General features: G+C 41.6%; 1 protein-coding gene across 7 annotated transcripts in view; it reads left to right on the top strand.

Moving 5' to 3' along the window:
• Positions 1-9,997: 9,997 nt before the first annotated feature.
• pcdh15b (protocadherin-related 15b) overlaps positions 9,998-15,447 on the top strand; it is a 214,516-nt gene continuing 209,066 nt past the window's right edge. For 2 of the 7 annotated variants that reach the window (XM_014179323.2, XM_014179316.2), the window contains exon 1: positions 9,998-10,438. The gene's annotated coding sequence lies outside the window, so the exon portion shown is untranslated. The remainder of the gene's footprint in view (positions 10,439-15,447) is intronic. The other 5 variants (XM_014179321.2, XM_014179322.2, XM_014179329.2 and 2 more) reach the window with 3 other exon arrangements.

The raw sequence follows: 15,447 nt of genomic DNA, 5'->3' as shown, positions 1-15,447 counted from the left end.
GGCTTCAGTCTGGTGGAGCGCTGCAGAAATGGTTGTCCTTGTGGAAGGTTTTCCCATCTCCACAGAGGAACTCTAAAGCTCCGTCAGAGTGACCATTGGGTTCTTGTTCACCTCCCTAACCAAGGCCCTACTTTCTGAAGGCACTGTGTATATTTCCGCTTTGAAACCATACAATGACTTAGAACAATAACTGCAAACAGATTCAAGTTAACATATTTAGCAAAGATGGAATGGGTCTACATTTTGTTATTTAGTTTCTGTAAGCTATTTAACCAACTATAACAGACTAATATTGGAATACACAATTTGAAGCAACCACATGTTTAGCCATGGAGCACATTCTGATTGGCCAGTGAGGGGCCAAGCTTCAGCACACCCACAACTGGTTTATTCAGCAAAACCCAGCCCTTTCGCGCCACCACCAGCACTGTGCCAATCATGTTGGGTTGTGAAAATAGCTCAAATATTTCTGCACACCCCCGAACCTATAGCGCTACATCAGCGCTTAGATTTACCATTGCGTGTGGTTTGTTAATCAATTGCAAATGACATGACCCTCCCCTGGACTAAATAAAAAATACTAAACCCTCCAGCTGACTGAAATTGAAAAATCCCCCACTTTCATCCAGGTAAAGTTTTTGTAAATTTCGACCACTCCCTAAGCTGAATTCACTGTCATGTTCCTGGAACCATTAATGGACAATCCTAGCCTTGTGGCATGGGGCATTATCCTGCTGAAAAAAATCCATTCCCAGATGGATACACCGCTGACATGAAGAGATGCATGCACCTGATTGGCAATGATGTTCAGATATCCTGTGGCATTCAAAAATTGCTCCACTTTTATCAAGGGGCCCAATGTGTGCCATGAAAACACAACTCGCATCACCAGCACCAACCTGCAATGTTGACACACAGCATGGTGGATGCATGTACTCGTGGTTTTCTGAATACCCTAGTCCTCCAATCAGTGTGAAACAGCAGGAACTGGGATTGGTCAGACCAGGCAATGTTTTACCAATTCCCCAGTGTCCAGTGTTTTCATTCATTAACTCTGTAAGGTTGTCGGCTGCCATAAACCTTTCGTGTCAAGGGATGACCAGTTGTATATTCTTTCATGGGTCTTTGGGCACCAATGTTGAACTGGACTGTCAGTTGACTAATTGTAACCCGTCTGTTGCTCTGCACAATTCGTGTCAGCCTCTTCTGTCCTCTTTCATCATTCACCCGTTTTCGACTACTGGCCTGCCGTTGGCTGGATGTCCTTTGGGTGGTGGACCATTCTTGATACAAACGGAAAACTGTTGAGTGTGAAAAACCCAGCAGCTGTGAAGTTCTTGACATACTCAAACCATTGCACCTGGCATTTCGCTACACCTGCAATAAAAACGCGTATGTGACAAATAAAATTTGATTTGACCTACTGTACTACCATACCCTTTTCAAAGGCACTTAAATATTTTGTCATGTCCATTCACCCTCTGAATGTCACACATACACAATCCATGTCTCAATTGTCTCAAGGCTTAAAAAAGCAGTCTACGCCCCTTCATCTACACTGACTAAAGTGGATTTATCAGTTGACATCAATAAGGGATCATAGCTTTCACCTGGATTCACCTGGTCAGTCTGTCACAGAAAGAGCAGATCTTCAACGTTATATCCACAATCAGAAAGAAACTATAGGCTGGGCAGCACCTCCTAACTGATCTGTCTACTCTTTGGTCTTCCATCCAGGGTTTTTAATCAAGCCCAGCTATGATATTTCACACTGACTATTACCAATGTGCTATCGTGAGAATGATTGTTAAGAGATTGCTACTTACAAACGAAATAGATTCACTGTTGCTATCGAAGTCATTCCAAAGGGTAGGTTTAACAAAGTATTTCAGAGTATGATTTTCGGGTTGAGTTGGAGATGTGAATCCAACATATCAATTATTCATTTGTAGACAAACTGGAATTATGGCCAGACTTAGTCAGTGACACAGATGGAACTATCCAAGCAGAAGATCAATCTTCTTCAAAATGTGTATATTTGGTTGCAGTGACATCACTTTTGAAATACAATAAATAACTTTTTCGACAAGTTAATAGGCTAACAAACGATATTTTGGATTCACGTCTCCAACTCAACCAAAAATAAAAGTTAAAGAATGAGATTAGTTAAGCCAGTAGTGGCTCAGGTGAAACTTTCCAAGCAGTAGATACGTCTCCTTTAAATGTTGATATTTGGTTGCATTGTCATCGAAACACAATTCAATATTACTTTTGTAATGCAGTAAATAGACTAATGTTGAGGCTATCTTACAAACTAATATAACATCCAACCTTAAAATGAGTAACACATCTATGGCCACATTTTGAGGTTACTGCAACTATACATTTCGTCTTATGTTATCATATAAAGCGTGTATGTTCAAGATGGTGGGCGTAGGTTGTCACAGGTCTGTGGAGATATTCACAATTGCTGTAATAATCTGCGCAGAATCTCAATCGGCATTGATCACTTGCACCATGTATTTTTAATGGAATCTCAACTGCATTTATCACTAGGTGAGTGTCTGTTCGGTTGCCAAGACATCAAACAGTCCTTTGTTGCCGACAAGAAATTAAACCTATTTTAGCTGTAATTCCATCCTCCAGGATTGGCTTTCAGCACTGCTGCAGGTGGCCACAGGCACAGCCTCTCCCTCAGACAGCCTCTCAACAGACAGCTGGTTATCTCAGGGCACAGAGAAATTATGCTGGCTGTCCATCTCCAACTGATTGTAACTGTAAGTAAACAGCATGATTTTTTCATATTCTTTTTACTTTCTGTAACTACAATATGGACAGGGGCCTTTAGAGAAACCCACTTTTTAAAAAACAATACTAAATCATTGATATGGACTGAATACAGGGCAGAAGGGAAGTGACAACCCATAATATCTTAAATCTTAGACTTTGAATCAATGTCTTTCGAATTTGAGGTCTGGTATTTCGGGTTGATATTTTAGGAAATGTGTGCCTATTGAACTTACAGTACAATCCTTGAGTCTTTAAAGGGGCTCAGGCAGGTAAGTTAGGGTGCAAAGTAGTCACTTTTCACATAGTCACTTTTCAAGTAGTCACTTTTCAAGTAGTCACTTTTCCCACTGTGCTATGTTTCTGAGATTGTGTGTGTTTGTCACTGGTGAAGCATACAACCCTGCAGCCCCCGCCAGCCGGGGGGCCCCACAAGCTTTGGGGTGACTCACTCAATGATGACAGCTCGTCATCCAATCGCTCCATCTGAGGATGGAGCGATTAATTAATCTCTACCAGCTTGTCATCCATTGCAGTACTCCTCATGGTTCTGGAGACCATAGAAACAACACAAAAATAGGGTGGTGCATTCAAATCAAAACACTCTAGCTAACTAGATAGCTAGCTTGCTAGTAGTGTTGGCTAGTAATGTTGAAAGACCTTGAAAGAAAGGAAAACGATTTAAACAAAAACAACTATAAATGTAAAATATTTAATAAATGTACAGGAGCATGGCAGAATGGCAAAATGTGTAGGATAACAGGAAATTGTCTCCCAAACAAACCCGAAAATTATCAGCCTCATGGCAAAATGTGTAAAATAGCATGAGATTAGCTATAAAACTGCAAATGTTTCTCTGCCCCATGGTAAAAAAAATGACATTTAAATTATTATTTTTTTTTTTATATGTAAAACAATCAGATGGTATAGTGACATGTTTCCCCTCGTGTCATTGAGGGTTAAGAGGCTGTCACATAGAGGACAGACTGGCATAATGACAGTGTAAATCCGACACAAAAAAAACTGAGAAGATGAATTGAGACCAAAAAGACTCAACTATTTAGATGTAGAAGAGTCTAGCTTATTTAGTCCCTGACAGCTGAGAGGACACAAGCATGCGTATGCTGTATGTCCAATGTCTGTCTGTCCTTTAGACGAAATGAGAAGGAAATTACTGTTGAAGATATAATTTGAGTATGGTGGCTGAGACAAAAAGGGCGTAAAAGTACAATGTTTTGGAAACGCACTATTGCTTCATCTGATTAGTCTGTCGTAACTGGAATTTTACCAATTACATTTCAGACTCTCCAAATTGTAGGGAGACAAGGACCCTCTGTGAGGTGGCTGTGGATAATAAAAATAATCCTCTGGGACCTTAGTACTGATGGAAGCTCTCCTCAGATGGTATAGTGTCCTTGGTGCTTATACATACACTCAGTGACCAGTCTATTGGGTACCCCCCATTGCCTCCAGAACAGCCTGAATTCTTCAGTCATGGATTCTACAAGGTATGGCATTCAAAAGTTTCTAAATTATATCAAGGGACCTAACGTGTGCCAGGAAAACATTCCCCATACCATTACACCACCACCACCAGCCTGTACCGTTGACACCAAGCCATGGACTCATGCTGCTTACTACAAACCCTGACCCTGCCATCAGCATGACACAAAAGGAACCGGGATTCGCCGGACCAGGCCATGTTTTCTATTTCTCAATTGTCCAGTGTTGGTGATCGCACGCTCACTGGAGCTGCTTGTTCTTGTTTTTAGCTGATAGGAGTGGAACTTGGTGTGGTCGTCTGCTGCAATAGCGCATCCGTGACAAGGACCGACGAGTTGTGCGTTCCGAGATGTCGTTCTGCACACCACTGTTGTACTGTGCCGTTATTTGCCTGTTTTTGTGGCCCGCCTGTTAGCTTGCATGATTCTTGACATTCTCCATCAACAAGCTTGTTTTCGCCCATTGCCGCTAACCTTATATTTGTTGCACCATTCTCTGTAAACCCTAGACACTGTCGGGCGTGAAAAGCTTAGGAGGCCGACCGGTTCTGAGATCCTGGAACCGGCGCGCCTGGCACCGACGATCATACCACGTTCAAAGTCGCTTAGGTCACTCGTTTTGCCCATTCTAACGTTCAATTGAACAGTAACTTAATGCCTCAATGCCTGTCTGTCTGCTTTATATAGCAAACCACAGCCACGTGAATTACTGTCTGTAGGAGTGAACCGTTTTCGTGAATGGGGTGGTGTGCTTAATAAATTGGCCACTGAGTGTACATTACCTCATTATATTCAACTCCTCAGTGAGTGGATCCTTAACATTAGATATTCCATGCTCTGCTTCGATATATAGATCAGGATAAATGTGTATTCTATTGCTGAGTTGGTTTCAAAAGCCCTTGAATTTGTGTGAATTGTTAATCGCCTGTTTAGAACATCATTGCAGTCGAATTTACAATGTCACTGATGAAAAATAATTATGGCATGATTTGCCCTTTTAAGTTGGCGGCCTACTGTTCTTGAAGGCTAGTGCGGAACTTGCAATGCAATGGAATGGTAATGCAATAGAAAAGCAATGGGGGTTTGCGTGAACTTTAAAAGGTGACTGTGGGTATGGAATTTCTAAAATGAGACTCCTGTATAGTTGAGTGGTGATGGAGATAATAAATGTCTTCTACAATAGGTTGAGACTGGGGTCATGGGAAATCAAATCTTAGTGCATTTTAAATGCCAGACTGTGCATGGCTGAAACCATTTTTAGAAAGACCATGTCTCTCTTGAGGTCAATCAGTCAACAGAGAACGGACAAAATAGCCTTCCAACATAGGGGCCATACTAAGCAATTTGCATTCATCTCAGTTTCAGAAAACAACAAGCTTAACAAACAATTGTTGGCAGCGGTCATACTAAAAGTGTGGTCTTGAATCTCACCATAATGAAGAAGAAATGTTACTCTTTTCACATATGCATTTGTTTAGTCATTTGTAGGCTCAGGATAGCAAGGAGCAGGGTGTGGGAACAAACACTAGAGCTTTTGGCACATTCTTGTGTATTCCCTCCTGTCCCAATTTTTTTTTTATGAACTGCCAAGTAGACTCTTCCTGTTGAATACAAAACCAGCACAATTGCAGTGAGAGGTCTAGTGGGTGTATGAGCACCAAGGTTATTATAGTAAACTAAAACTAATCAGGAAAAAAAATGAAATAAAATAAACTGAAATAAAATAATTGAGAAACCCTTTTGAAAAACTAAAACTATACTGAAATTATTATCTTTGACTCCAAAAGCAACTGAAATAAAAAATAAAAAACATTGTACAAAAAATAAAATCGAATAGAGTTTTGTAGCTTTTTTTTCTAATGGGGTTTTCAAGATTCTGAATCTGGCCGGTAAATGCTGCCAAGAGATGGCGATGTTTCAAATAAACCTAGCTCGTGCATCACTGTCACAAGCTTTTTAGTCTCTCTAGTCAATGCAAACGGTGGCCACTTTGAAGAATCTAAAATCTAAAATATATTTTGATTTGTTTAAACACTTTTTGGGTTACTACATGATTCCATATGTGTTATTTCATAGTTTTTATGTCTTCACTATTATCTTACAATGTAGAAAATAATAAAAATAAAGAAAAACCCTTGAATGAGTAGGTGTGTCCAAACTTTTGACTGGTACTGTATAAGGGGCTTCAAACCCCTTCATCATACAGTACATTCTTACCCCTCCCCTGTAAAACCATAGATCCCCTCAGCCATCGATTGGCATGCAGCTCATTGACCAGCTGATGACATCTTAATAGTTGTATAAGCACTATTAATCACTCATTACTTATGACTGAGGGTGGGACACCTTTGCGCCATCAGGCGTCTATATAGCGACCCTGTTGTGTCTGTATCTATATCTTTTCTTATTGTTACTCATATTCAAATGGGAAGAGCAAGCTTGGGGATATTTACTTGTTGCATAAAGGACAATCACATTAGTTCAGCTCTTGACATACAGTTGTGGACTGGAAACGTTGGGCAATCTCGTCATCCAACTTGATGTGGAGCTATAGACGGGACAATGCTAGAGGCCGTTTGTGCCATCTGTTGTGGGAGACTGCCACCGCCTTACAAGGAGAATTATAACAAACTCTTTCCCAATAGGATTTCAGAGGTTTCATTTTCACTTTTCTTGAGCTTGGCTCAAACATGACGCACTGTAACATTTGTGACAATGTGTTTTTTGTTTTTTGGAACGGTCATACCTTCGGCACCCTTGAAATCTTTACAGGGTCGTACCTATAGTTTTTGTTGATTATTCGTTTGAGGAGAAGCTGTGCACTATCATTAGCTTATTACCCAGCATTTGTGCATTATACTAAGGCATTTTCATCAAAAAAGCAAAGGAATGCCTTGACAAACTGATGGTTCTCTAAGGTTAACAACCTTAACCCTTGTCTCCAAGGACTAACCATTTATCAGCTGGCTGTTGTCCATGGCGCTGCAACACTCAAAGTAAATACTTTCTGGTGAAACTGATTTCAGGGTTTGTTGAACTTGTGGGATAAAGATGTTGCTAGGACATAAGGCCCACTCACTAATACTCTTCATCATCATCATCATGATCATCGTCATCATCAAAACATAATACTCTTAGATCAAATAGCTTGAGGTGTAGATTGCAAACTGTAAAACGAAGATGTTTATCCTCCGCGTCTGGGCCAATTTACTGTCTCGGCATCCTACGACCCCTCCTCCTCAGCCTTGGATCATGTCATTAGACATGCCACCCGCTAACGCCCGACAGATACAGTGGGGGGAAAAAGTATTTGATCCCCTGCTGATTTTGTACGTTTGCCCACTGATAAAGAAAGGATCAGTCTATAATTTTAATGGTAGGTGTATTTGAACAGTGAGAGACAGAATAACAACAAAAATATCCAGAAAAACGCATGTCAAAAATGTTATAAAATTGATTTGCATTTTAATGGGAAATAAGTATTTGACCCCCTCTCAATCAGAAAGATTTCTGGCTCCCAGGTGTCTTCTATACAGGTAACGAGCTGAGATTAGGAGCACACTCTTAAAGGGAGTGCTCCTAACCGCAGCTTGTTACCTGTATAAAAGACACCTGTCTACAGAAGCAACCAATCAATCAGATTCCAAACTCTCCACCATGGCCAAGACCAAAGAGCTCTCAGAGGATGTCAGGGACAAGATTGTAGACCTACACAAGGCTGGAATGGGCTACCAGACCATCGCCAAGCAGCTTGGTGAGAAGGTGACAACATTTGATGCGATTATTCGCAAATGGAAGAAACACAAAAGAACTGTCAATATCCCTCGGCCTGGGGCTCCATGCAATATCTCACCTCGTGGGGTTGCAATGATCATGAGAACGGTGAGGAATCAGCCCAGAACTACACGGGAGGATCTTGTCAATGATCTCAAGGCAGCTGGGACCATAGTCACCAAGAAAACAATTGGTAACATACTACGCCGTGAAGGACTGAAATCCTGCAGCGCCCGCAAGGTCCCCCTGCTCAAGAATACATATACATGCCCGTCTGAAGTTTGCCAATGAACATCTGAATGACTCAGAGGACAACTGGTGAAAGTGTTGTGGTCAGATGAGACCAAAACGGAGCACTTTGGCATCAACTCAACTCGCCGTGTTTGGAGGAGGAGGAATAATGTCTATGACCCCAAGAACACCATCTCCACCGTCAAACATGGAGGTGGAAGCATTATGCTTTGGGGGTGTTTTTCTGCTAAGGGGACAGGACAACTTCACCGCATCAAAGGGACGATGGATGGGGCCATGTACCGTCAAATCTTGGGTGAGAACATCCTTCCCTCAGCCAGGGCATTGAAAATGGGTCATGGATGGATATTCCAGCATGACAATGACCCAAAACACACGGCCAAGGCAACAAAAGAGTGGCTCAAGAAGAAGCACATTAAGGTCCTGGAGTGGCCTAGCCAGTCTCCAGACCTTAATCCCATAGAAAATCTGTGGATGGAGCTGAAGGTTCGAGTTGCCAAACGTCAGCCTCGAAACCTTAATGACTTGGAGAAGATCTGCAAAGAGGAGTGTGACAAAATCCCTCCTGAGATGTGTGCAAACCTGGTGGCCAACTACAAGAAACGTCTGACCTCTGTGATTGCCAACAAGGGTTTTGCCACCAAGTACTAAGTCATGTTTTGCAGACGGGTCAAATACTTATTTCTGGATTTTTGTTGTTGTTATTCTGTCTCTCACTGTTCAAATAAACCTACCATTAAAATTATAGACTGATCATTTCTTTGTAAGTGGGCAAACATACAAAATCAGCAGGGGATCAAATACTTTTTTCCCCACTGTAGAAGGTTTCAGATAGCGGTTTACCTCATGCACCCTTGACATCTAATTCATGAAGCAGAAGGTTGTCATTGAATTGAAAACAAATACCGTTTTGTGTGCCATGACATTTGTTCACAAATACTTTCTAGGCTAATTCCTCAGTTTTAGACAGTGGTGAAAAAAGTAAAAAAATACCTTAATAGAAAATGACTCAAGTAAAAGTAAAAGTCACCCAGTAAAATTCTACTTGAGTAAAAGTCTAAAACTATTTGGTTTAAAATATACTTAAGTATCAAAAGTAAAAGTATAAATAGTTTCAAACTCCTTATATTAAACAAACCAGATTGTTGTTTTTTTAATTTTATTTACGGAAAGCCACAGGCACACTCCAACATTCAGACATCATTTACAAACGAAGCATGTGTGTTTAGTGAGTCCGCCAGATCAGAGGCAGTAGGGATGACCAGGGATGTTTGGTTGATAAGCACTTGAATTTGACTATTTTCCTGTCCTGCGAAGCATTCAAAATGTCATGAGTACGTTTGGGTGTCAAAGTAAAAGTTGTCAAAAATATAAATAGTAAAGCACAGATACCCCCCCCCCCCCCCAAAAAAACAAAAAAAAATACTTAAGTATAGTACTTGAAAGTATTTTTACTTAAATTAAGTACTTTACACCACTGGTTTTGGACAATGATATTTTGGTATGCTGAAGGTTTAGTTAGCATTCTATCCCAGATTGTGATAGATATATTTATTATGAGAGCTTTTGAATAACACACTCATTAATATTTCACATAATCACCCCACCTATGTGTTTATTGGTTGTTTTCATTTTTACTCCACTTGACTTGTTAAAATTCTTACCTCTGAGGGTGGCGCTGGAGTTCAAGGAAATTATTTAGTGGCAAGATATCCTTTGGGTCTCTCTCTCTCTCTTCTGTCTCCCATACCGGCGCATTTAGTTCTAGCTCCGTCTTTCGGTCAACTGTCAGGAATAGAGAACAACATCAAGTATCGTTCACCTCTTTTCTGTCTCCATGAGGACTGAAACCTTCGGTGTTAAAGCAGAGAAGGCGGCCACGGCTCGCTGGTAGACGCAGAGGGAAAACTTTGCAAGTGCTCTGGAGGAAGCGAGATTCGCCCAGTGCGGTGGACGGGCGTTGATCCCCTCTCCCGGCGCAGCATATTAAGAAATTGTCGGAGCGTCAAAAGTGTAGGAATATCAATACATTCATGCTTTCCCTAATTTTGCCTGAGTCCGTCACAGGCGTCGCTTGGTTTACGGAGGAAACGTATATTCTATTTTGAAAGCGCTGTAGGAAGGTAAGTTCGTTTCTTTTCCTTTTTTAGCGACATCGGTGGCGATGCAGCCTGTTGAAATGTAATATTCAGTAGGCTATATAGGCATATGTAATTTCATGCGATGCATCCCTCGGCTAATATATTATTTTGATCACAGTAGGTGAACAAGGAGAGCAATGTGCATAGAGAAGCCAAGTGAGAGGTTGTCAGCCCTTACCTAAAGATACATATTTTCTCCCTCTCTTTTTTTCCTCAGTGACTTTGCTCATTTTTTACTGTGAGATCAAGTTATAGCCTGTTTATAGTTGCTTTGATATTTTGTGAATTTGATATCGAATGAGCTTTACATTGATACAACCACTCCGCAAGTACTGGACTGAAGGACTTCACAATAACTATTTTCCTGAAAAGGCAAGGCCATACAACACTATCAAAGACACTAAAGTGGGTCATTGATTGAATGTCTTTTGTTCAACAGGGTTCAGACGATTTAGATTCTAAAAAACACACACACACACACACACACACACACACACACACACACACAAATTTCATTGGCTTGTCTCTGCTTCTGATTATGGTTTGGTAAATGAATGGCAAACGGGTATCTGCATCACAAATACTACAGTATGCTGAGCCTGAGCTGGATGGAGGCAAGGCTGATTACAGAGGTCAAAAGCATTTCACTTGTGGGAGCAAGGTTGCCATTGTTTGACACATACAGTATTATTGTGATTCAGGAAGCTAAGGGGGTCTCGCACATGTCACATCTAACCTTTATTTGAACAAGCACAATGTTGCAGATGTTTTACATAGCCATGGGCCTATGGTACTGTACAGTATACAAATATGTTATCATATGGTCAGCTAAATTTTGCTCATTTTTCTGTTGCCCACAACATTTAAACATATTTTCATGCCAAAGCACACATTACATCAAAGATAATCTAGAAAGGAAATCAATTAAATGTTTTCATCTAGCCCTTTTTCAAAAAATGTGTGTGTGTGTCACTAGTCTACTCCCTATGTGGAGGAGATGTGGGCTTGTGTAACCAATTTTGATTTTCCAGGGCACAGCAGCCATGCAATGCAGAGTGCGTGAAGTTTGACATACTGTATATATAATGGGGTGGCAGGGTAGCCTAGTGGTTAGTGCATTGGGCTAGTAACTGAAAGGTTGCAAGTTCAAATCCCCCAGCTGATGAGGTACAAATCTGTTGTTCTGTCCCTGAACAAGGCAGTTAACCCACTGTTCCAAGGCCGTCATTGAAAATAAGAATTTGTTCTTAAACTGACTTGCCTAGTTAAATAAAGGTAAAATAAAAATATATAAACGCAACATGTAAAGTGTTGGTCCCATGTTTCATGAGCTGAAATAAAATATCCCAGAAAGGTTCCATATGCACAAAAGCTTATTTCTCTAAAATATTGTGTACAAATGTATTTACGTCCCTGTTAGTGAGCATTTCTCCTTTGCCAAGATAGTCCATCCACCTGACAGGTTTGGCATATCAAGAAGCTGATTAAACACAATGATCATTACACAGGTGCACCTTGTGCTGGGGACAATAAAAGGCCACTCTAAAATATGCAGTTTTGTCTAACAACACAATGCCACAGATATCTCACGTTTTGAAGCAGTGTGCAGTTGGCATGCTGACTGCAGGAATGTCCATCAGAGCTGTTGCCAGAGAATTTCATGTTAATTTCTCTACCATAAGCCACATCCAACTCTGTTTTAGAGAACCAACCTAACAACCGCAGACCATGTGTAACCCCGCCAGCCCAGGACTTTCACCTGCGAGATCGTCTGAGACCAGCCATCCGGACAGCTGCTGAAACTGTGGGTTTGCACAATCAAAGAATTTCTGCAAAAACTGGCAGAAAACGTCTCAGGGAAGCTCATCTGCATGCTCGTCGTCCTCACCAGGTTCTTGACCTGACTGCAGTTTGGTGTCGTAAATGACTTCAGTCGGCAAGTGCTTACCTTCGATGCCCACTGGCATGTTGGAGAAGTGTGCACTTCACAGATGAATCCTGGTCTCACCTGTACAGGGCAGATGGCAGACAGCGTATATGACACCATTTGGGCGAGCGGTTTGATGATGAAACATTGTGAACAGAGTGCCCCATGGTGGCGGTGGGGTAATGGTATGGGCAGGCATAAGCTACAGACAACGCACACAGTTGCATTTTATCGATGGCAATTTGAATGCACAGAGGTACCGTGACGAGATCCTGAGGTATAGACCTATTGTCATGCAATTCATCCGCCGCCATCACCTCATGTTTCAGCATGATAATGCATGACCCCATGTCGCAAAGGTTCGGTACACAATTCCTGGAAGCTGAAAATGTACCAGTTCTTCCATGGCCTGCATACTCAACAGACATGTCACCCATTGAACATGTTTGGGATGCTCTGGATCGACGTGTATGACATCGTGTTCCAGTTCCCGCAAATATCCAGCAACTTTGCACAGCCATTAAAGAAGAGTGGGACAACATTCCACCGGCCACAATCAACAGCCTGATCAACTCTATGCAAATGAAATGTGCCGCACTGCATGAGGCAAATGGTGGTCGCAACAGATGCTGACTGGTTTTCTGATCCACGCCCCTACCTTTTAAAAAAAAAAGTTATCGGTGACCAATAGATTCATATCTGTATTCCCAGTCATGTGAAATCCATAGATTAGGGCCTAATGAATTCATTTCAATTGACTGATTCCCTTATATGAACTCTAACTCAGTAAATCTTTGAAATTGTTGCATGTTTATATTTTTGTTCAGTGTACAAACTAAAACATCTCAAGGCTTATGCATCCTAGCAAATTAATGTGATATCAACCACTCAAATCGTTGTCGTCAATATACAGTACCTTCAGAAAGTATTCATACGCCTTGACCTATTCCACATTTTGTTGTTACGGCCTTAATTCAAAATTAATTCAATATTTTTTTTTTAAATCTCACCCATCTACACACAATACCCAATAATGACAAAGTGAAAACATGTTTGTAGCAAATTTATTGAAAATGAAATACAGAAATATCTCTTTTATAAGTATTCACATCCCTGTTAGAATCACCTTTGGCAACGATTACAAGTTCATTTCTTTGCCACATTTTTTGCTGTTTCACTTTAGTGCCTTACTGCAAACAGGATGCAGGTTTTGGAATATTTTTATTGTGTACAGACTTCCTTCGTTTCAATCTGTCATTTAGGTTAGTATTGAGGAGGAACTACAATGTTGTTGATCCATCCTCAGTTTTATCCTATCCATCCTCAGTTTTATCCTATCACAGCCATTAAACTCTAACTGTTTTAATGTCAACATTGGCCTCGTGGTGAAATCCCTGAACGGTTTCCTTCCTATCCGGCACTGAGTTAGGAAGGACGCCTGTATCTTTAGTGACTGGGTGTAATCATACACCATCCAAAATGTAATTAATAACTTCATTCTGCTCAAAGGGATATCTCGTTGATTATAGTCACAGCCGTGTAAATCCCCGCTAAGCAGATCCCTCGTCGGCCCTGAAAGAACTTCCCTGGACTATGTAAACTGGAAACCATACATCCTGAGGCTGCATTTATTGTAGCTGGGGATATTAACAAAGCTATGAACCATACTTCCTAAATTCTCTCAGCATATCGAATGCGCGACAAGAGCTGGTAGCTTTCTGGATCATTGCTACTCAAACTTCCGGGATGCATACAAAGCCCTCCCCCGCCTGACCATGACTCTATTTTGTTGCGCCCAGCCTATAGACAGAAACTAAAACAGGAAACGCCCGTTCTCAGGTCAATACAGCCCTGGTCTGACCAATCGAATTCCACGCTTCAAGATTCCTTTGATCACGTGGACTGTGATATGTTCCTGATAGCCTCAGACAATAACATTGACGTATACGCTGACTTGGTGAGCGACTTTATTAGCAAATGCATCGGAGATGTCGTTCCCTCTGTGACCATTATAATCTTCCCTAACCATAAACCGTGGATTGATGGCAGCATTCGCACGAAACTGAAAGCGCGAGCCACAGCTTTTATTGATGGCAAGGCAACCGGAAACACGACTGAATACAAACAGTGCAGCTATTCCCTCCACAAGGCAATCAAACAAGTGTCAGTATAGAGAAAAAGTAGAGTCGCTTTTCAACGGCTCAAACATGAGACGTATGTGGCAGGGTCTACAGTCAATCACGCATTACAAAAAGAAAACCAGCCCCGTCGCGGACACCGACGTCTTGCTCCCAGACAAATTACATAACTTCTTTGCTCGCTCTGTGGTATCAGGAAAATAACCTCTCACTAAAACGTCAACAAAATAAAGGAGATGATTGTGGACTTCAGGAAACAGCAGGGGGAGTACCCCCCCATCCCATCCACATCGACGGGACAGTGGTGGAGAAGGTGGAAAGTTTTAAGTTCCTTGGCGTACACATTACGGGCAAACTGAAATGGGCCACCCACACAGACAACGTGGTGAAGAAGGCGCAGCAGCGCCTCTTCAACATCAAGAGGCTGAAGAAATTTGGCTTGTCATCAAAAACACTCACAAACTTCTACTGATGCACAATCGAGAGTGTCCTGTTGGGATGTATCACCACCTGGTACGGCAATTACAGCGCCCTTCTATCACCACCTGTTACGGCAATTACACCGCCCTTAACCGCAAGGCTCACCGGGGGCAAACTACCTGCCCTCCAGGACACCTACACCACCCGGTGTCACAGGAAGGCCAAAAAGATCATCAAGAACAACAACCACCCGAGCCACTGGCTGTTCATCCCGCTATCATCCAGAAGGCGAGGTCAGTACAGGTGCATCAAAGCTGGGACCGAGAGTCTGAAAAACAGCTTCTATCTCAAGGCCATCAGACTGTTAATCAGCCATCACTAACATAGAGAGGCTGCTGCCAACATACAGACTCAAATCTCTGGCCACTTAAATAAACTGACTTAATAAAGGTATCATTAGTCACTTTTAATAATGCCACTTTAATGTTTACATCGCTCATCCATAT

The sequence above is a fragment of the Salmo salar genome, chromosome ssa28 (genome assembly GCF_905237065.1).
Source record: "Salmo salar chromosome ssa28, Ssal_v3.1, whole genome shotgun sequence".
NCBI classification, from domain to species: Eukaryota; Metazoa; Chordata; class Actinopteri; order Salmoniformes; family Salmonidae; genus Salmo; species Salmo salar.
Note: the sequence above shows the minus strand (reverse complement) of the source record. Positions and strands in the feature narration are given on the sequence as shown.